Source organism: Schistocerca piceifrons, chromosome 2 (assembly GCF_021461385.2).
Source record: "Schistocerca piceifrons isolate TAMUIC-IGC-003096 chromosome 2, iqSchPice1.1, whole genome shotgun sequence".
Classification (NCBI taxonomy): domain Eukaryota; kingdom Metazoa; phylum Arthropoda; class Insecta; order Orthoptera; family Acrididae; genus Schistocerca; species Schistocerca piceifrons.
Genome location: NC_060139.1, coordinates 898,828,706 through 898,851,350, shown reverse-complemented (window position 1 = coordinate 898,851,350; position 22,645 = coordinate 898,828,706). Strand labels below are relative to the sequence as shown.

The following is a 22,645-nucleotide window of genomic DNA, read 5'->3' as shown; positions in this document are numbered from 1 at the left end:
AGACAATATGGGAACCAAAATAAATACTATCAAGGGAGACAGAATAACTTTAGACGCAACGGACCAGCGCGCAGTTACGATTCAGGGAGAAATTCTCCACCATGTGACCGACAAGGAAGAAACTACGGATTCTACCGAAATGACGACAGACGATATGATCGTAACGACAGACCTGAATTGCATCAGAACTGGCGGGATTCAAACAGAGCAGGGCCCTCTCGGCAAGGCGAATTTGTAGAAGTTAGGCCTCCTAATCCCAATAACGACGCGCGCCAACAAAGGAACAGACAATGACTCGCACCGCAGGCAGCCGCGTGCGCCAGGTGGCTCAGAGAAAAATAACATAGACGCTAACCTTGACAAAAATTCCAGTATTCTTTACCGACGTATACCGCATGACAATTGCATTCAAGTTGAAACTCTGCGTATTAGGAAGAGTAAAGGTTTACACCACATTTCACATGTAAAACCTTTTATTGAGAGATAATCTGCTTTTTAACTTAGTCTTTGTCATAAAATTTTTCGCTTCACATTACTAATATGCTTTGTCAGACTTAGAATCTGTTAACATACAACAATGTTTGAAGTTAAATATCCAGTCTAGAACCTAGGGAACATTTTTAAACAGAAATTACGATTGCATTGTTATAGTGAACAGACGTCACAGTGTTATTGTGTGTGTACATTCTTGCTTGTTTGTTGCACGATTACGTAACGACTATAAGGCTCACATACTTAGAACATTTACCAGTACTGCTAATGAGATTTTAATGCAACATTTTGGTTTATTTGAAAATACATTCTGAATTTAAAGTACTTTCTGAGAGATACCAGATGACACAGAGGTTAGTTTATGTGACAGCTACACGATTTTTATCACGACGCTACTAATGAGTGACAATTTACAATGTTGCTTTTGCAGTGTATCTGTTTTATATCTGCACAGTTTTCTGAATTCTTCTAGAAAGAAAAACATGTTTTAGTAGTAACTTTTGTGGTATAGCAACAATGAGACAGCCTTTTTCGTGGCACAACATTACGTGACAGTACAGTACTTTCTTCATCACAACAATAAGCGTAATAACTAAGATATCTATACATAAAGCATTTCACTTTTGTTTATCATGAGGTAAGTACATTGACTTCTGCAGAACTTAGCTTTCGGAGGACGATAAGTACGACACTTCCACAGAATTATCTTACAGCAAGACGCACATTTAGCGCTACAGGACACGCATTTGAGTGATTAATGTTGTACTTAAAACATTTATTTTTAAAGATTTTTGAATTACAAAGAAAGTTTTCCGTGATACATTTCATTCCATTGCTGTAATCTGTAACACCTGAGGGTATAATTACATTAATCCTCAGGGGGGTACACGCTTACTTTGTGTACCATGTGTGTGGCAACCACAAGGAACCCTAGCTAATATGGTATTTGCTTATACAACTTTACACATCGGTACCATATTTCTCTAACACACAAATTACACAGCTATCTGATCATTTAACTGAGAGATAAACATTTTTTTACTACGTCAGTGACAGATGTTTACGTAATTACACAGCTGGATAACTTCACACTTATGAAACTGTATTTTGTCTGTGCATTGTAAACTGTTCATATTTTTTCGGAACCATTGTGATACTATGAGAGCTTTGAATGATGTATTTGGTAAAGGGATTATGATTTTTAAAGTACGTTTGAGGCAGATGACACTTTTGACATGAGCAGAGAATTTTTTTAATTATTGGAGGAAGCTACGACGATTTTGAGATTTGACTGAGGTGTTATGATGTTATTTTTATGACGACGATGTGTATCATGCTGCTGAGGTATGTTTATGATTAATAGGCTGAGGCTACATGAGTTATTTGATTATGCTTCATATTTATAATGACGAAATATTGACGAGTGTCGATGGATACGTATATGTGTAATAAGGTAAGGAGTAATGAATAGTGATTAGGGACTCTGACTTATGGAAAAGGATGTTGGAAACCAAGAATCGTACTTTAGAATTATGAAATGTGTGTACATGTGTGAATCATGTGTGAATGTATCACAATGCCACTGAAAATTTTTTTGGACACTGTTATATTCATAGGATTTTGTTTCTACACATTTGCAAAGTAAATTCTCGACCTGTGAAATTTTGTATATATGACTGTCAGTGTAGTGGAAACTGCTGTCGTAAATATTTCCGTACGAAAGTTAAGTGACCACCTGCACATAATGCGTCGTGGGCACCCAGCTGTGTCAGACGCCTGGAGAAAAAGCCATTATTGCGAGCCCTTTTCAGCGGCACAGGTAGAACAAAAAAAAAGGGGAGGCCATTATCCTCGGAAATATTCATACATCTGCACACCTGATTACGACAAGCGTCTTTCTACGAGAGTTGAGAGCTACTAACTTATGAAATGTCACATGACTATTGAATGATATTTTTATGCTTTGGTTTGCGTAACTGCTTATTTCATTTGATACCTGTTTTTCAGCTGTGTTGCAGCATTGCTTTTATAAAATAAAATGCATTTGCTAATGTGAACACTTTCTGTCAACAGATCTATTAAATAATTATTTTATGATCCACATTCTTTAAAAAAGGAGCACTTGGAAAGGAAAGAACAATAAGAAGGAACTAGTAACTGCATTCATAATTTTCTTTTCAAGTAATTGGTAACTTTTTGGTAGAATAACTTCTTGTGGTGCGCCACTTTAATTACATAGACATTAAGATGTGAATATACATTTCCCTTATCTGCATTGTTGTTTAGTGTAATATTTTTTCTGCTTGCGCTATGTCATGTTTAGGTATAAGTTGCTGCTGTTTGCCAGGCATAGTGTTATTGAATTTGACTTTTGCTCATTTATGCTGCTAGCTTTGCCAATTTGCATTTTTTTGCATTGCTGTTTGTGTTGATTTGTTATGTGATGCTGCATTGCCTCGTCCCTTAGTTTAGCATCTGAGCTCAGTAGATTTAAGTTAGCTTAAGAGGGGGTAGACTATATAAGAAAGGAACTATGGAGAATAGGGGAAGAATGCTTTGAAAGTTACATGAAAACGGTTTGGGCCCAAATGAGTATTTTACAATCAGAAATAATTATTTTTGAAAGAAATATGAACAGAATACAGAAAGCATGCTTGGATAAGAATTTTTTTGGTGGAAACAAAGGATGAAATAAGAGGAAAGATATATGAAGTTTTGGGTTGGACTGCAGTACCAAATGTTACACTGAAAACGAACCCTGTCCTTTCCTATTGGTGTTATCCCACTATGTGTTTGTGTACCCTTGAGTATTTGTTTTCTTCCTGTCTCTGTGTACTGTTTCATAGAATTTTTTTCTCTTCTAATACTAAGCTATATTCACTATGAGGAGGAATACTGTTATCCTCAAATATAAGTTGCATTAATAATATGTTATTTACTTTGTAAAGATGTTAGACAGTATTAATTCATTCTGTTTAAATGCTCATGTGTGAAGTTGATGTTTCGAAAGTTATTCTGATCTTTTATGTATGTACTTATGTCACTATTTTTGTAACACTGATGTATATGTTTATTTCTATTCTTTTGTAAAGCCTGTACTACAAATGTTATCTGTATTATTATGTTTTTAATGATGTATTTTGTACCTTTGTAATTGTATTCTTATGTTATAAAATTGTAATTGTCACCAGTTCATGACATTATTAACTTGTAAGTTACATTTCACTGCACACGTTTCTGTTGGTCATAGTATATGGACAATATGTGAGAAGTAGGGACTGTTAGTGTTTGCAAGTGTGTTAATAATTCAGCAAGGGACTGGATAACAGCATTGCTGGTTCTAAGGACAATTCCAAAAACTTTGTGAGTGCACAAGTGGTGGTTTATGGACTTGCTATATTCTCCGCAAGACTCTTCAGTGGTGATTGTGCACCTGCACAGTCACAACAGATGGCTGCTGGCTATCTCTACAAGGACTACAGTGGGTCTGCATCTATGATGACCCACCAACGCCATTATTTCTACAAGGACTACAGTGGGTCTGCATCTTTGATGACCCACCAATACCATTATTTCTACAAGGACTGCAGTGGGTCTGCACCTCTGGTGGCCCACCAATACCGTAATCTCTACCAGGACTACAGTGGGTCTGCTCTGTGATGACCTACCTACCAATACTCTTCAAAATTTCGTCTGACTCTGCTGTGGGTTTGCTCTGTTGTGGCCCATTACCTGTATGCATATCAAGAGTCAGCACTGTCTTTCCATTGGAAGGACAACACTACTTCTTCAAGACTGCATGGAAATCCACTACTTCCGTGTGCATTTTCTTTTACTGCTCAGACTTTGAGAAAAAACACTGCTATTCTACTGTCATGTACGATTAGGACTGTCTTTATGGACTGTGAGAAATTTTGATCTTTTGACCAACATAATATTAATAAGTGTGTGCATTTTATATCTTTGTTACTGTAATTGTGAAAAATTTTTGTCAAATCTGTATTGGCCAGTGCCCAACACCATTTGTAAAAATTTTTGTGGGGAGCATTGGGGCTATGTAAGTAGGCTGTTTAGGTTTTTATTGGTAACGCCACCTCTGTATGACAATCACTGGCTGTGCTGTGGGCAGTCTGTGTCTGCTTTGCATTGTTGTAATACTCGCCATTGTAGTGTTAGGCAGCTGGCTGTGAACAGCGCGTAGCGTTGCGCAGTTGGAGGTGAGCCGCCAGCAGTGGTGGATGTGGGGAGAGAGATGGCGGAGATTTGTAATTTGTCATGAACTGATATATATATTATGACTTGTGATGATATCAAGGTAAATACATTGTTTGTTCTCTATTAATATCTTTCATTTGCTAACTATCCCTATCAGTAGTTAGTGCCTTCCATAGTTTGAATCTTTTATTTAGCTGGCAGTAGTGGCGCTCGCTGTATTGCAGCAGCTTGAGCAGCGAAGATTTTTGTGAGGTAAGTGATTTGTGAAAGGTATAGTTTAATGTTAGTCAGGGCCATTCTTTTGTAGAGATTTTTGAAAGTCAGATTGCGTTGCGCTAACAAAATATTGTGTGTCAGGTTAAGCACAGTCATGTAAAATTGTTGAAAGGGGACGTTTCAATATGAACCATTTTTCTGAAATTATGCATCTTACAACCCACTTTTATCAAGACTTTTCTTCTTGTTTTGGTCCATACTACCCGCTTCCAAAATATGGAAATGATCTATTTCAAATTATCGAAGATGAAGAAGTGCTCATAGCTGGTAAAGTACGCATTTTTGAGCTCATGTTTTCTGCTTCGAATGATCGTTCCTGTAATATCCCTGAATATTGAGCATTCCTTCTGGTACAACACGTATAGCAACTGCAGCCCTCTCGTAATTTGTTAAGTGAGCTTATTGTACAGTGCGCGATGATGCAGTAATAGAGGTATAAGTCTCTAGCTCCGTTCGGCACTCGAGATATAATTTTTCCGAGGTTACCTAAGTCACAAATGGCGATAAAATTTTTTTCGCGGCCAATTCCTATCCCCATCTTTACTAGTGACGTCTCCCTAATAATCTCAATGTCTAAGATCCACTTAACAATCTACACTCCTGGAAATGGAAAAAAGAACACATTGACACCGGTGTGTCAGACCCACCATACTTGCTCCGGACACTGCGAGAGGGCTGTACAAGCAATGATCACACGCACGGCACAGCGGACACACCAGGAACCGCGGTGTTGGCCGTCGAATGGCGCTAGCTGCGCAGCATTTGTGCACCGCCGCCGTCAGTGTCAGCCAGTTTGCCGTGGCATACGGAGCTCCACCGCAGTCTTTAACACTGGTAGCATGCCGCGACAGCGTGGACGTGAACCGTATGTGCAGTTGACGGACTTTGAGCGAGGGCGTATAGTGGGCATGCGGGAGGCCGGGTGGACGTACCGCCGAATTGCTCAACACGTGGGGCGTGAGGTCTCCACAGTACATCGATGTTGTCGCCAGTGGTCGGCGGAAGGTGCACGTGCCCGTCGACCTGGGACCGGACCGCAGCGACGCACGGATGCACGCCAAGACCGTAGGATCCTACGCAGTGCCGTAGGGGACCGCACCGCCACTTCCCAGCAAATTAGGGACGCTGTTGCTCCTGGGGTATCGGCGAGGACCATTCGCAACCGTCTCCATGAAGCTGGGCTACGGTCCCGCACACCGTTAGGCCGTCTTCCGCTCACGCCCCAACATCGTGCAGCCCGCCCCCAGTGGTGTCGCGACAGGCGTGAATGGAGGGACGAATGGAGACGTGTCGTCTTCAGCGATGAGAGTCGCTTCTGCCTTGGTGCCAATGATGGTCGTATGCGTGTTTGGCGCCGTGCAGGTGAGCGCCACAATCAGGACTGCATACGACCGAGGCACACAGGGCCAACACCCAGCATCATGGTGTGGGGAGCGATCTCCTACACTGGCCGTACACCACTGGTGATCGTCGAGGGGACACTGAATAGTGCACGGTACATCCAAACCGTAATCGAACCCATCGTTCTACCATTCCTAGACCGGCAAGGGAACTTGCTGTTCCAACAGGACAATGCACGTCCGCATGTATCCCGTGCCACCCAACGTGCTCTAGAAGGTGTAAGTCAACTACCCTGGCCAGCAAGATCTCCGGATCTGTCCCCCATTGAGCATGTTTGGGACTGGATGAAGCGTCGTCTCACGCGGTCTGCACGTCCAGCACGAACGCTGGTCCAACTGAGGCGCCAGGTGGAAATGGCATGGCGAGCCGTTCCACAGGACTACATCCAGCATCTCTACGATCGTCTCCATGGGAGAATAGCAGCCTGCATTGCTGCGAAAGGTGGATATACACTGTACTAGTGCCGACATTGTGCATGCTCTGTTGCCTGTGTCTATGTGCCTGTGGTTCTGTCAGTGTGATCATGTGATGTATCTGACCCCAGGAATGTGTCAATAAAGTTTCCCCTTCCTGGGACAATGAATTCACGGCGTTCTTATTTCAATTTCCAGGAGTGTATTATTTGGAGCTCCATTTTTCGTTAATTCGTCATGACTACTGCTGTATAAACAAATAAAAAGAAACTTAAAAATTGATTTGAAGATTGAATTGTGATGCAAGCACGAAAACACACGCACAAACACAAGAAAAATACACTATAGGCTATATTTCTTTTTGACAAGTGGAGAGTATAAACGAAATGGGAAAAGGAAGTAACGAAAGGTGCACTGAAAACTTGTTAGTTGAGGTACACTTGGCAACGGTGGATATCCACAACGCTAGTGGAAAGGACGTTACGCACATACAAGTCGAGCGGACAGATTTTCCTGTGTAATCGAGTGTGAGCAGTAAAACCAGAAGGTGTGGATGGCGAAAGTGCACAGGTGTGCTCACCCGCGCAGGCAGCCGGGGCGAATACATGATATCGCAGACGACCCAGGTCTTGACTGAACAGAGAAGCCTGTGGTTGTGTGTGATTTGAAATGTTGAGGTAACGTATATAGAGACCTGCGGCACGAAAGGTCAGAAGTTTCTCTGACTTGTGAAAGAGTGTGACGTAGACGCTAAAAAACTGAACTGGCGAACTCCTGAAGATGGGAACAAGCTATCCCGAAGAAGCCTACTTACAAGGTTTGAAGTATGAATCTACCAATATGATACAACCTCTCTCCTCCTCCCCCCCCCCTCCCGCCCCCAGTCACAGTTCCCATAGGGATCGAAAGGACAAGATTAGATTAATTACAGTGCGCGTTTTAACAATCATTCTTCCCACACTCTATATGCGAATGGAACGGGAAGAGGTTATAGTAACTAGTACAGTGGGACGTATCCTCTGCCACGTACTTCACAGTGGTTTGCGGAGTATGGATGTAGATGTAGACGCAGAAGTTACATGTGTACGTCAATAAATTATAGGATTCTGTGACGAAGTCAAGAAAGAGTGCGTGGATGAGTTTACTGACATATGTCGCAACGAGGCCTGCCAGTGGCAAATTAATCGCCAGACTTGTCATTCCCGCAAGAAGAAACAAGAGGTGGATTGCAAATTAACAGATAAACTAGAACAACCTACTAACAAATAAGGTACTATTGGAAGAAATATTCAGGGATGGTACTGAAATTGAAGATGAAAGAACGTCAATGACAAAATCCGCTGATGACATTGTTGACGGCAGTGAAAGTAAGGAAGAATTACGAGACCTTCCGGATCGGATGAACGGTCTCATGAGCACAGATTGAGAGTAAAAAAAAAAAAAAGACGAAAGTAATGGGAAATAGCAGATTAAAGATAAACTTAAAATCCAAAATTGGGGGCCACGACGTAGACGAAGCGAAGGCATTCTGATACCTTGCAAAGTAAATAACGCATGACGAACGAAGCAGTGGAGGATATTAGCAGCGGACCACCACAGCTAAAGACAGCATTTGTCAACAAAACAAATGTCCTAACACCAATAGCAGGCCTTAACTTGAGAAAGAAATATCTGAGAATGTACGTTTGGAGCACAGCATGGTGTGAAATTGCAACATCAACAGTGGAGAAACCATAGCAGAAGGGAATCGAAGCGGTTGTGGCTTGGTGCTACAGAAAGATGACAAAAATTACAGAAAGATGCTGAAAATTATGTGGACTATTAAGATGGGAAATGGGTTGGTTTTCATTAGAATCGGCGAGGAACTAAATATGTGGAAAACTTTGACAAGAAGGAGGGACAGAATGATACGAGGGGACTTAAAAAAGTAAGTTGTACATTATTACGGCACCCCAAATTATATTAGTTTAGTCCTTCACTGCACTTCAAAGGGACACAGTCACATGATAATATTTTTCAACATTTAATGATTTTAAATGATTTTGGTGTGGAGCCACAGTCATATAAAATTTTTTGAAAAATATAACCGTCATTTGACTGAACAACAGTTTTTTTATTCCACAATCTAGATTTCGGCCTTAAGGCATTATCAATTGTTACAAGGACCAAAAGTCATTGGACTTGAGTGGAACTCAAGTCATCATCAAAATAGGTATCTTCAGTTGTATAAGCCAATTTTATCAAAAGTAAATGCGAAAACATCTGTGTAACAGGCTAATTTACTGGCAATCAGCATGACTTCTCCACTTTTTATGGTTCTGGAATAAAAACAGATGTCCAAATTACAAGTTTTGAAACTTCACTGCACTGTGTAGCGAAGTTTAAAATCTGTGACTTGGTCATATGTTTTACTTCACAACAATATCAAGTGAAGAAGGCATGCTAATTGCCCTGTATAATCTATCAAACGCCACGGAAATGTTAGGTATCTATACTATGCTTCCAGATGCATATCCGTCAGACCAATGCAACAATCAACTTCAAATCGAGTACTTCTAAATTCGCTGATTTCAACGATAAATCCTTCATGTATGCATGAACTACACTGTGTCCGAACGCCACACCCGAACTGTGCAGTGTGTAGTTGGGCGTGTCAAATGCAAGGCCCTCTTCGTGCACTGTGCTACGTGTTCCGGACATGATATTCAGCGTGGGGCACTATACGTCGGTCGGACTCAGTGCCCGATCTATGCATCATAGTTTGAGATGACTGTACGTGATGTTGTTCACAGTACGGAATGATGCTGGTTTTTGTTCTTACTCCTTTGGCTTTGGCTTTCTCGGAGTCTTCTGTCATACATAATATTTTGCCTTACATTTCTATATCTTTTGATGAATACTTATAGAATTTGGGAGTTCTTAAGAAAATCAGGCTCAGTAGACATGCCTTTCTTTCAAATTCTCTACTCCTTCTTTTATCAAATGCTTGATTAAACTTACAGACCGATTACCAATATATGTGGTTTTCCCCAGACAGTCTTATACAGCTAAATGATATCATCATCATCATCATCTCCTCCTCCTCCTCTAAAATCACTGCCTTCCACATTCATAAATAAATTGTTTTCTTTGTGTTTAATGTCTTTGTCCTCTTCATCCTCTTTGTAATGGTCTGTCTTCGTCTTCTTATTCTCGATTTTCAGTAGGTGTCCTTCAATAATACTCTGTAGAGATTGACGAGGGGGTGTAAATGCTTTCCCCAGCACAGGATTGGCTTCAGCTTGCCATTGCTGCAGCAACAACTGCTTCTTTTGGATATTTTATTAAGATTGTAACAAAGAATGACGTTTCTTGTAAACATTAGGCACAGCCGGATCAGAATCATCAGAAGAATCAATTTTCATTGTTTGGCAAAATCGCTTTAGCGTCATACAATTTATTCCATATTTATTAATGGTCTTTCTCACCGAAGAAAGCACTATTACCTCTCTTTTCTTTTATTATTTCTCATGCTGCTTTCACGATGACAGTACAAAATAAGGAACTGTACGTGACACTGCAGGTTGTTACACTATGATAATCTCTAACATAATGTAACAAGTTTTCCAAATATCATCGTTTTATACGTTTTATATTCGATTTCACATAGATTCCTGAAAGTGAGTGCCCTGCATGGTATTCTAATTTTTGTATGTGTCCAATTATGGTTGGTAACTCTCCACACACACATTGTATGGTAATCCATTAACACTGTCAGTGTTTGAGAGCTACACATCGCAATTATGCAATGGCAGTTATAATCGTTTTTGACACTTCTGCACGCAAAGTTATACAAATTTACGTGTACTGAGATGTACTTTGTTACAGTTTTGGAGGGAGTGGGAGATTTGTTACAGTTTTGGGGCAGTCTGTTGCAGTTCAGGGACAGTTTCTTACAGTTTTGAGACACTTTGTTACAGTTTTGTGGCAATTTGTTACAGCTGGGAGGGGCATTTTGTTGCAGTTGGGGTAGTACCTACAGTTTGTTACAGTTGGTTACAATTTTCCTGTAACATGTAGATGTGTGTGATGAAGTGTTGTAGTCTCCGCTGTGTGGCACAAGAATTGTTAAATTCCCCACCATATTACTGCTCCAAGTCTGAACTTCAAACTCTGAAAAATTTCGTTGCAGCCTTCGTAAAATCAAACTCCCCACAATTTTGAAGGAATATAAGTTTGACAATTGTCAGAAATGTTTCAAATTCTAACTATAGTCAAACATAGCTCAACGTCCTACAAACTAGTAGGCTTTTGGAACTTCTCCAAATCCACATATGTGTTCAGTTTACGTCACATCTCCTGAAACTCGCTGCTGTGACCAGCAAAAGACCTCCTGCACAAGCACCCAAGGAACTATCTATGTTATAAAGCTTAAATCGTGTTGCAGTGCTTTGAGGGTCACTTACACTGATGTTGTAGTCATCAGTTAACCTGATCTGAATGCACCCACAGAAAGAATTCAACATGTGGAGTTCAATGTAAGCCATAACAGTGGATCCTCGATCCCATTACCATTAACAACTTTGGGTAACAAAAGGCTTCCTACACAAACCCCTCGCTGAAGGAGCACACCACTCTCCGTCGAAAATGGATTAGAAATATTGGAAATGTTAGATTCCATACCATGCTTATAGATTTTCACTCTGTAGACCAACACAGCTACCGCTTTCAGTCTGAGTACTTCCCTTTCGACTCTCTTATGCAATTTGATTTTGGCGCTAAATTCACTTATTTCAATGAAAAATGTAAGGCCTTTCTGTATGACTAAACTATGCAGCCCATGACCATCTGATGTTCTACTATCTTGGATGGTGCCCTTTGTCTTCTTAAATCACAAACCTGTGACGCTTGTCACTGTTCATCTAGTTTACAGCAATGCATGTATTTTTCCAATCAGAAGGGCTATTCTGACACGTCCAGAACTATTTGCAACACTCATAAGAACAAACCTTTCACGCTACTTCTGCTAAGCTACAAATCTCGACCTTAGAAGTGTGATTATGTGGAACGTGACTGTTTTAGGTTAGATACAAATAGCTGGAAAATCTATTTCAACGTGAAAATTCCTTGATTTAGACGTAATATTGAAGAACAAAGTTATGTTCCTCCTGACGTTGAAGCCCATCAAACAAAGATGCATCTGGGAGAATGCTAAGTACACCATTTGCCTATCAGATCTGGTATATGTACAAAGATCTTGGATATAAATCAAGTCATTTAGTTTCATAGGTGGAGAGACTTTGAGTCAGTGACAGGAACTGATGAGAGTCTGTGAGCGCTGTGTACACATTTTTCTAGCCTATTGCTTGACAATTACGTCGAGAGAGAGACTGTGCTGAGCTGATGGTCTGTTCTGTTCTTGTTTTCGACGTCAGTACAGCGTACTGGTAAGTTCAGGTCTCAGATGCTTGTCTGTTTTCGCCATGGAGTCTGCTTTCATCACATTGGCTAGTGAACTGTGAAAAAATGACCTGTAACTGTATGTATTGATTGAAACTAAAAGCAGGTTTGAAATACGTGGAGATGTGTAGGTGAAATGAAATACACAGTATCAATATGCATACATGCATTCCATAAGCAATGGTCGTAGAAAGTCGGCTTGCTCTGTTTGTGCATGAGATCCAAAAGGCTGCAGATATTGTGTTTCCCAACTTCTGGTCAGCGGAAAATACAGTTCTGTGGCGTAAGCACAAGCGTAAAATACAGCGTATTACACTAGAGTTATGTTTGCATTGAGCACTTCCTGTCAAATGGCAGGTTGTTCTTAACAGTGAGAATGAGGAAGCTCGCTCCATTCGTTCACGACTCTCTCTCTCTCTCTCTCTCTCTCTCTCTGTCTCTCTCTCTGTCTCTCTCTCTCACTCACTCACTCACTCACTCACTCTCTCTCCGTCTCTCTCTCTCTCTCTCTCTCTCTCTCTCTCTCTCTCTCTCTCTGTGTGTGTGTGTGTGTGTGTGTGTGTGTGTGTGTGTGTGTGTGTGTGTGTGTGTGTGCGTGTATTCCTAAGGGAACAAACTGCTGAGGTCATCGGCCCCTAGACTTGCTTGCACACTACTTAAACTAACTTATGCTAAGAACAACACTCACACCCATGCCCGAGGGAGGACTCGAACCTCCGGCAGGAGGAGCTGCGCAGTCCGTGACATGGCGCCTCAACCAGGCGGTCACTCAGTGCGGCACACGACTCTAGATGATGGTAGATACTGGTGTCTATGTTGACACTAATTGTTATAACGGTTATTTCGTATACTTTTAACGTCTAACTTCGACTGAACTGTCGCATTTGAAGCAGAAAATCACGATAAATATAGATTTCTGCAGTGTCAAAGGGATCGACCTTTAATGCTTGGGGCGTGGTGGTTTGGATCAAATCTCCAACGAGCTACTATACTGAAGAGTTCCTAGCAATCAACATGTTGTTCCCAATAGTGAGGAAACTCATTCTATTCATTCATGCTCCCGTATGGTGGCGGATATGGAGTTTTCTGTTGATCTCATGTTCCTTTATTTCACATCAGCATTCAATACAGTTCCGCACTGTCACCAGAAGAACAAGATATGGAATATTAGACCAGATTTATGCCAGCGGCGCAACTGGCGCCATGGTTGCAGAGGTATTGGCTCTCAACACCAAATGCCACGCAGAACAACAGAATGAAGGACAACTCTAGAGTCAGAGCATTAAGCGTTAAAACACACACATCAAAAAATGTTTTGCATCACCTTCTTTCCGAGAGTTCTGGAACCTGTACCGAAAATTGGAACAGAGCTCAACATAAACATCATTTCCGCCCTTTTTATTGCTCATGAAAACCACACATTGCCTGTTGTACCACCATACCGCGAGACTTTCAGAGGTGGGGGTCCAGATTGCTGTTCACACCGGTACCTCTAATACCCAGTAGCACATCGTCTTATGTATGCATGTATTCGTCGTGGCATACTATCCGCACGTTCATCAAGGCACTGTTGGTCCACTGCCCCACTTCTCAACGGCGATTCGGCATAGCTCCCTCAGAGTGGTTGTTGGATCACGCTGTTCATAAACAACCCTTTTCAATCTATCCCAGGCATATTCGGTAGGGTTCATGTCTGGAGAACACGCTGGTCACTCTAGTCGAGCGATGTCGTTATCCTGAAGGAAGTCATTCACAAGATGTGCACGATGGGTGCGCGGATTGTCGTTCATGAAGACGAATGCCTCGCCAATATGCTGCCGATATGGCTGCACTATCGGTCGGAGAATAGCATTCACGTATCATACATCCCTTACGGCGCCTTCCATGACGTCGGCCCCACATAATAACACCCCAAAACAGCTGGGAACCTCCACCTTGCTGCACTCGCTGGGCAGTGTGTCTAAGGCGGGTCAGCCTGACTGGATATCCTCCAAACAGGTCTCCGACGACTGTCTGGTTGAAGGCATATGCGACACTCATTGGTGAAGAGAACATGATGCTAATCCTGAGCGGGCTATTCGGCATGTTGTTGGGCCTATCTAAATGGCTCTGAGCACTATGGGACTTAACATCTATGGTCATCAGTCCCCTAGAACTTAGAACTACTTAAACCGAACTAACCTAAGGACAGCACACAACACCCAGTCATCACGAGGCAGAGAAAATCCTTGACCCCGCCGGGAATCGAACCCGGGAACCCGGGCGTGGGAAGCGAGAACGCTACCGCACGACCACGAGATGCGGACATTGGGCCTATCTGTACCGCGCTGCATGGTGTCGTGGTTTCAAAGATGGACCTCGCCATAGACGTTGGAAGTGAAGTTGCGCATCATGCTGCCAATTGCCCACAGTTTGAGTCATAACACGACGTCCTGTGGCTGCACGAAAAGCATTATTCAACATGGTGGTGTTGCTGTCAGGGTTCCTCCGAGCCATAATCCGTAGGCAGCGGTGATCCATTGCAGTTGTAGCCCTTTGGCAGCCTGAGCGAAGCATGTAATCGACAGTTCCTGTCTCTCTGTATCTCCCCCATGTCCGAACAACATCGCTTTGGTTTACTGCGAGACGTCTACACACTTCCCTTGTTGAGAGCCCTTCCCGGCACAAAGTAACAATACTAACGCGATCGAACCGCGGTACTGACCGTCTAGGCATGGTCGAACAAGGGACAACAAGAGCCGTGTACCTCCTCCTTCCTGGTGGAATGACTGGAACTGATTGGCTATCGGACCCCCTCCGTCTAATAGGCGCTGCTCGTGCTTGGTTGTTTACATCTTTGGGTGGGTTTATTGACACCTCTGAACATTCAAAGGGACTGTGACTGTGATTCAATATCCACAGTCAACGTCTGTCTTCAGGAGTACTGGGAACTAGGGTGATGCGAAACTATTTTTACTATGTGTATATGCACACTACCTTTAGCATACAGTCAGTAACAAACCATTTTCTGCTTCCTGAACTGATGATGTGGCATCGACAAGACCGGACTCGCATAGTGTTGGACAAAGCAGCCTAACATGGATGGAGTCTGTTTTTCTGGGTGACTGCTGAAATCACGCAGTGCTCAGTGAAGGCCTGAGCAGAATTGGTGTTGAGTTGACATAGGCAGCCAGTCTGAGTGGATAACTACAGAACGAACACATTAGCATGTTCTGCTATGGCCCACAGCAACACAAGCCACAGACTTGATGTGGCAACAGCAGCAGACAGAGTTGACATAACCCAGCACCAATGGTCCAGTGTTTGGAATGGTGCAGCATGGGCACCATGTATTCTCTTCATATTCCTAGCCTACGACACATGACAGTGAGAGTGACTGACAACCATACTGAATGCATCAGTAAGCTATTCAGTTTTAATGTTAGGACAAGTGGTCTGTTTCTGGCAACCAAAGCGTTTATCATCATATTAAACCTAGGGAAAATGGATTTATTGCCATTTTAAATTTAGTACTTACAGATTTCTTGAATGTCCCAACACTTTAAACTCACAGTGCCTAGAGTGGGAGGGGGGTGGGGGATTGTACAAACTGTACCATGAGAAGCGTGGGGGAAATTGTTTAGTCATAGCACAAGTTGACTTAAAGTTAAGGCAAGTGAACTGTAACATCATAAACACTCCCATCCTATACCATCAGTGGTGGCTGTTGTTTAAGCAGAGCATGAGTGGACGTAAACTGAGGACAAGTCAGATCTAAACTTAGGGTGACAATTGTTTAAGCTGCAGTGTTAGAGAAATGGGGGGAAATTGTTTGATTTAAGGCACCTGGATGTTAGCTTTGGACAAGTGGTACGAGGTGCATTAAAGTTCTAAGGCCTCCGATATTTTTTTTCTACTTAACTACTCACCCGAAATCGGTGAAACTGGCGTTACTTCTCGACGTAATCGCCCTGCAGACGTACACATTTTTCACAACGCTGACGCCATGATTCCATGGCAGTGGCGAAGGCTTCTTTAGGAGTCTGTTTTGACCACTGGAAAATTGCTGAGGCAATAACAGCACGGTTGGTGAATGTGCGGCCACGGAGAGTGTCTTTCATTGTTGGAAAAAGCCGAAAGTCACTAGGAGCCAGGTCAGATGAGTATGGAGCGTGAGGAATCACCTCAAAGTTGTTATCACGAAGAAACTGTTGCGTAACGTTAGCTCGGTGTGCGGGTGCGTTGTCTTGGTGAAACAGCACATGCGCAGCCCTTCCCAGACGTTTTTGTTGCAGTGCAGGAAGGAATTTGTTCTTCAAAACATTTTCGTAGGATGCACCTGTTACCATAGTGCCCTTTGGAACGCAATGGGTAAGGATTACGTCCTCGCTGTCCCAGAAAATGGACTCCATCATTTTTTCAGCACTGGCGGTTACCCGAAATTTTTTTGGTGGCGGTGAATCTGTGTGCTTCCATTGTGCTGACTGGCGCTTTGTTTCTGGATTGACAAATGTCATTCACGACTCATCCATTGTCATAACCGACGAAAAGAAAGTCCCATTCATGCTGTCATTGTGCGTCAACATTGCTTGGCAACATGCCACACGGGCAGCCATGTGGTCGTCCGTCAGCATTCGTGGTACCCACCTAGATGACACTTTTCGCATTTTCAGGTCGTCATGCAGGATTGAGTGCACAGAACCCACAGAAATGCCAACTCTGGAGGCGATCTGTTCAACAGTCATTCCGCGATCCCCCAAAACAATTCTCTCCACTTTCTCGATCACGTCGTCAGGCCGGCTTGTGCGAGCCCGAGGTTGTTTCGGTTTGTTGTCACGCGATGTTCTGCCTTCATTAAACTGTCGCACCCACGAACTCACTTTCGACACATCCATAACTCCATCACCACATGTCTCCTTCAACTGTCGATGAATTTCAATTGGTTTCACACCACGCAAATTCAGAAAACGAATGATTGCACGCTGTTCAAGCAAGGAAAACGTCGCCATTTTAAGTATTTAAAACAGTTCTCATTCTCGCCGCTGGCGGTAAAATTCCATCTGCCGTATGGTGCTGCCATCTCTGGGACATATTGACAATGAACGTGGCCTCATTTTAAAACAATGCGCATGTTTCTATCTCTTTCCAGTCTGGAGAAAAAAAATCGGAGGCCTTAGAACTTGAATGCACCTCGTATGTGACATCAGGGAAAAACTGATTGGCCATCTTGAGTTCTGCACATAGAACAACTGACCAGGGCATGGTTTATCTCTTGGCCACCAATCTTGGATTGTGATGTCATATGGTTGGGTAATACCAGTAGCACAATTGGGTTATATTTGAATTTTCTAAGCTGTTAGAGTTTTCTGTCATTTTATACATCTGGCAATTTCTCTGTGCCAGAATGGTAAGGGGAAGGCGTGACCTTGGGAGACAATACTCATTTATTCCAGTGTAATGGAGAGGGAAGGAAAAAATGCCCGTTCTCCACAACAATAGAGGGGTCCCTTTGCTCCAGAACAACAGAGGAGGAGGGGAAGGAGTGGGATCATCCTTTGTCCCAGAACGCCCACAGCTACACTAGCCTCTTCTAGCCCTGAAATGCGTATTTCCTATTTTAATAGGTGCATTTCGGTGTGTAGGTAAAGCCCAGTTGAACACATATACGATCATAAAACTGAATGTACTCTCAGCAAGTCGTAACGGATCTTCTTTGATGATAGACAGATGGTAAAACACAGTTGTGATTAAGATGTGCAGGAATAGAGAGGGTGTTTTTGTGGGAATTGGGGACGCATTTTGAGCATGTAGATATATAATTTTTGCTGGGAATAGGCGCTGAAATTTGGGCGCCAGCGGGTTGGAACGGCCCATTTCTGCAGTTCGATAAAGGCTGTAAGAGGTAGGGAAAAATAAAGGTTTGGGGACTCTATTTTGGCAAAGTTCTGTAAATCTTCACATCCATCTTATTGCAAGACAGCGCATAAATAACAGCCACGCCAAACAAAAGGTGCATTTCCCGTGAACGCCCTGTCAGAATTCTGTACCCCCACCCTCTGCTTCGGGACGCCCATACACAGAGGCCAGTTCTGTGGTTCCAAAGAAGGCGGGAAGGATCATGGCCTCGGTGTTTTCCTTTAATTTAATATCCTCAGAGCGGGAAAACAATAACTAAGGAGCATTATTCTCGTCTTTTTATTGATCTGGAAGCTGGGAATTGTTGTTTGCAGGAGAAAAAATCATTTTCCGTCAAAACAATGAATCTGCCACAAAACTGTCTCGCAGTGGGAAACGTGCTGCTAAAAGTCAAGATGAGTTTGTAGCTGTACTACTCCTTTTTTCCGTTTTCCAAGCTACAGTCCATTTGTTAACTAGTTCTATGCTTCGTCGTCCAGTATGAAGAGCATAGGCGAGGGGGAAGGTGGAGGATGGCGAGGGGAAGTAGAGGAAACATGAACATAGGAGAGGATATCGGTACCCGTGAAAGCTAACATAGTTTCGTCTCCGAGCAGGCTAGATCATAAGGTACAAAATATTTGGTCAGGTTAACATCCGTAACTGAAGAACATACTAATAGACGAAAAATCCTCTTCAGTTGCCTCAAATTTTCTTAATTTATTCCCCAACCGGTTTCGAAGCCTGACGCTTCATCTTCAGGTGCCATCAAAAAATTATGGCAACATAAAATGGGTGGCGGTCGTGACAGTCAGTCATGGGGAATCGCACCCGCACCCGCGGCCAGCAAACGCATGGGAGCGTAGGACCAATACCAGAGCGGATTAAGAAAATTACTGGCAGATGAAGCTGATTATTAATCTATAAATACATCTTGAGGGTACTGCACGAATTTTTAAGTAACATAAAACAAACTAGTAGTGTTCTTGTCAGGTGTGGGTAGATAAACTATAAGGACTGAATGCCACTTAGAGAGGTTCTCGTCTAATACAGAGTTTCCAGGGAATGCTTACCGGCCTCCCGATACACAGAAAGAGATGCGCGTTTCTGCTACTGCTACCTTGCAAGTCGACGGGAAAGGAGGGGGGGGGGGAGGGGGCCACGTTATTAGGGTGACCAACGTAGTTTTAAGGGAGTTGACCAACATCTGACCATAATTTTAAGGGAGAAACAACGCAGCAAATCTCAAATGCACAACTTCATAGCATTTTCTTGGCACTGGTGACACAGACAAACGCCCACATATTTTCAAGAGAAGCATTTCAGAATCTGTATCTAGCGCACCACATGCAAGTTTTGTAGCTTTATGAGATACGTGATTTGCCCATTTGGTTCCACCATCTGCTTGTTGTCTTCTTGCAGCAATCTGAACGTAGACTTATATTTCCCGTAATTTACATTTGCATTACCAGCACAGCACGCAGTAAGGTTCTTTACAGCTAAGTTATGAAAATTCAATGAACACTTGGCCAGACTGTGAACATCGATAGCTGTCTCATCAGCCTATTCAATGAAGTCCATAAGCCTGTTTCTTATCATGTTTTAAAAATCAAAGTACCTTACAACTTGGTGGTCATTTTTTTTTGTTGGTTCAAATGGCTCTAAGCACTATGGAACTTAACATCTGAGGTCATCAGTCCACTAGACTTAGAACTAATTAAACCTAACTAACCTAAGGACATCACACACATCCATGCCCGAGGCAGGATTCGAACCTGAAACCGTAGCAGCAGCGCTGTTCCGGACTGTAGCGCCTAGAACCGCTCGGTCACATAGGCCGGCTTTTTGGTTTGACGCATCCTTTGCAAAAGAGAGAAAATTGCTAATTTGAGTTGGATCTTTCATGATATTAATGAAATTCTGAACACCTTTTGGGACCGAAACCATTTCCACAATTTCTTTATGGAAGACCTCTTTCGATAACTCATTCCCACAATCCGTACTTCTGTAGCCGGTATTATGTTTCAGAGTACGCCATACTACTGCCAACTCACCAGCAACATTTTTTATATCCTTATTGCTGTTACCAAAATATCTGAGTAAATTTGAGTACGCCTTCACTTCTTTTTCGTGCAGTTATAAACTTCTAGACAAGAATGTTGGCTGTAGTCGGCATTATCCCTTAAACGATGCTGAAGTCACGCTTACATTGGCCTAGTAGGCTTGGCTGAGCCAAGTGTGAAGTAGACTCACAAGCGACTTCTAATGAAGCTGCGGGCCTCTGGGGTATTGTCTCAGTTGTGCGACTGGATTCGTGATTTTCTGTCAGGAAGGACGCAGTTCGTAGTAATAGACGGCAAATCATCGAGCAAAACTGAAGTGATATCAGGTGTTCCCCAGGGAAGCGTCCTGGGTCCTCTGTTGTTCCTTATCTATATAAATGACCTGGGTGACAATCTGAGCAGTTCTCTTAGGTTGTTCGCAGATGATGCTGTAATTTACCGTCTAGTAAGGTCATCCGAAGACCAGTATCAGTTGCAAAGCGATTTAGAAAAGATTGCTGTATGGTGTGGCAGGTGGCAGTTGACGCTAAATAACGAAAAGTGTGAGATGATCCACATGAGTTCCAAAAGAAATCCGTTGGAATTCGATTACTCGATAAATAGTACAATTCTCAAGGCTGTCAATTCAACTAAGTACCTGGGTGTTAAAATTACGAACAAATTCAGTTGGAAAGATCACATAGATGATATTGTGGGGAAGGCGAGCCAAAGGTTGCGTTTCATTGGCAGGACATTTAGAAGATGCAACAAGTCCACTAAAGAGACAGCTTACACTACACTCGTTCGTCCTCTGTTAGAATATTGCTGCGCGGTGTGGGATCCTTACCAGGTGGGATTGACGGAGGACATCGAAAGGGTGCAAAAAAGGCAGCTCGTTTTGTATTATCACGTAATAGGGGAGAGAGTGTGGCAGATATGATACGCGAGCTGGGATGGAAGTCATTAAAGCAAAGACATTTTTCGTCGCGGCGAGATCTATTTACGAAATTTCAGTCACCAGCTTTCTCTTCCGAATGCGAAAATAGGTAGGAATGATCATCAAAATAAAATAAGAGAAATCAGAGCTTGAGCAGAAAGGTTTAGATGTTCGTTTTTCCCGCGCGCTGTTCGGGAGTGGAATGGTAGAGAGATAGTATGATTGTTGTTCGATGAACCCTCTGCCAAGCACTTAAATGTGAATTGCAGAGTGATTATGTAGATATAGATGTAGATAATGAAACGAGTGTGTTTCAGCCTGAATGTCTCTATACTCTGCTTTCGCGTGTCCTTGTTACTTCCGTGCTTTATTTATTCCACAGCTGCTGATCGGTACGAGGCGAGTGCATCCATTGGTTGTCAGTACTGACCGGGAAACAAGTAAACATTCCCCGTCTCATGAGCCATCTGGACGCGTAGGCTATGTCATTCTTTCTCCGCTCCGCTTCCGCAGAAGCACGAACGGAAAAAAACAGAGACTGCATGTCGACAATTGTACCGATTATGAAAGGAAAATATTTCGAGATATCTAGGTCAGGATTTTGAACTATCGATAGTACTTTGCGGGATTAGCATTGGTAACGCTGATCACTGACGAAATACACTGAGGGAAGAGGACGGAGGAGGAGGCGGGAGGCTAAAGAAAAATTGCTGTTTACGGGAGGTCCCGGGATATACGAGAGAGTTGAATGCCCTAGGCCTAGGGGTTAGGTGCGTCTAGCAGGCAGAGGAGCACACGCCGGCCTCACCTGGCGCAGCGGCGGTCTGTGGCGGCGGGCAGAAGCGGCAGGTGGATGCGCTGGTGCTGCCACTGGCGTCAGCTGCCGGCGCTCTTCTGCTTCTGCCCGTGCCGGCGCCGGCGGGCCACCCCGCGCTGTCGGCTGTCGCGGCAGCGGCCGCCGACGCGGGAGACACCTATCGATTCCCGCTGGCATTAGGCGCGCTCCGCTTTTACGGCCGTCATTAAGGCTGCTGCTGCCGCTTCCGCACGGCGCCTCGGAGCGGCCAGCGAAGCGTGCTCTCGCGACTCACCGTTTGTGGCCGCACGAAATGCACCCACTGGCTCGCGACAGGCGGCGCTCTGACGTCAGAGAAATCGGCGGGCCGAGTGTATGCAAGAATTATAAATCGAAGGCGAAAAATCTACTGCCAGGCCTTTTTATCTCCGTGCAAGAGTCTGGTTTTAGGAAACTGTGATCTACCGTCGCCTCGGATAAAACAGTTAGAAAATGTTATATTAGAACAAATAAGCCCTCGGTCACAAATATTAAGTCAAAATTGACCAGGTTTCGACACTACTATGAGCGTCGTCTTCAGACTTAGACGAACTGTTCTAAAACATATTAAGTATATAATACATTAATAAAATTAAAGTTTATACTGACTGGAAACAGATGCGGTACTTACAAGTCACATATTAAAAAAGACCTAAGCTGGAAATACGACGTCATGAATAGTTGTAAGTAAGATGGCGAGCCGCTAAGGGCTACTCGTACT

General features: G+C 43.2%; 1 protein-coding gene across 1 annotated transcript in view; it reads right to left on the bottom strand.

Annotated features, from left to right (window-relative positions):
* The window catches only part of LOC124776765 (glutathione S-transferase-like), a 335,310-nt gene extending 313,329 nt beyond the window's left edge, over positions 1-21,981 (bottom strand). Inside the window, exon 1 of the mRNA XM_047251904.1 lies at positions 21,898-21,981. The gene's annotated coding sequence lies outside the window, so the exon portion shown is untranslated. The remainder of the gene's footprint in view (positions 1-21,897) is intronic.
* Positions 21,982-22,645: the final 664 nt, after the last annotated feature.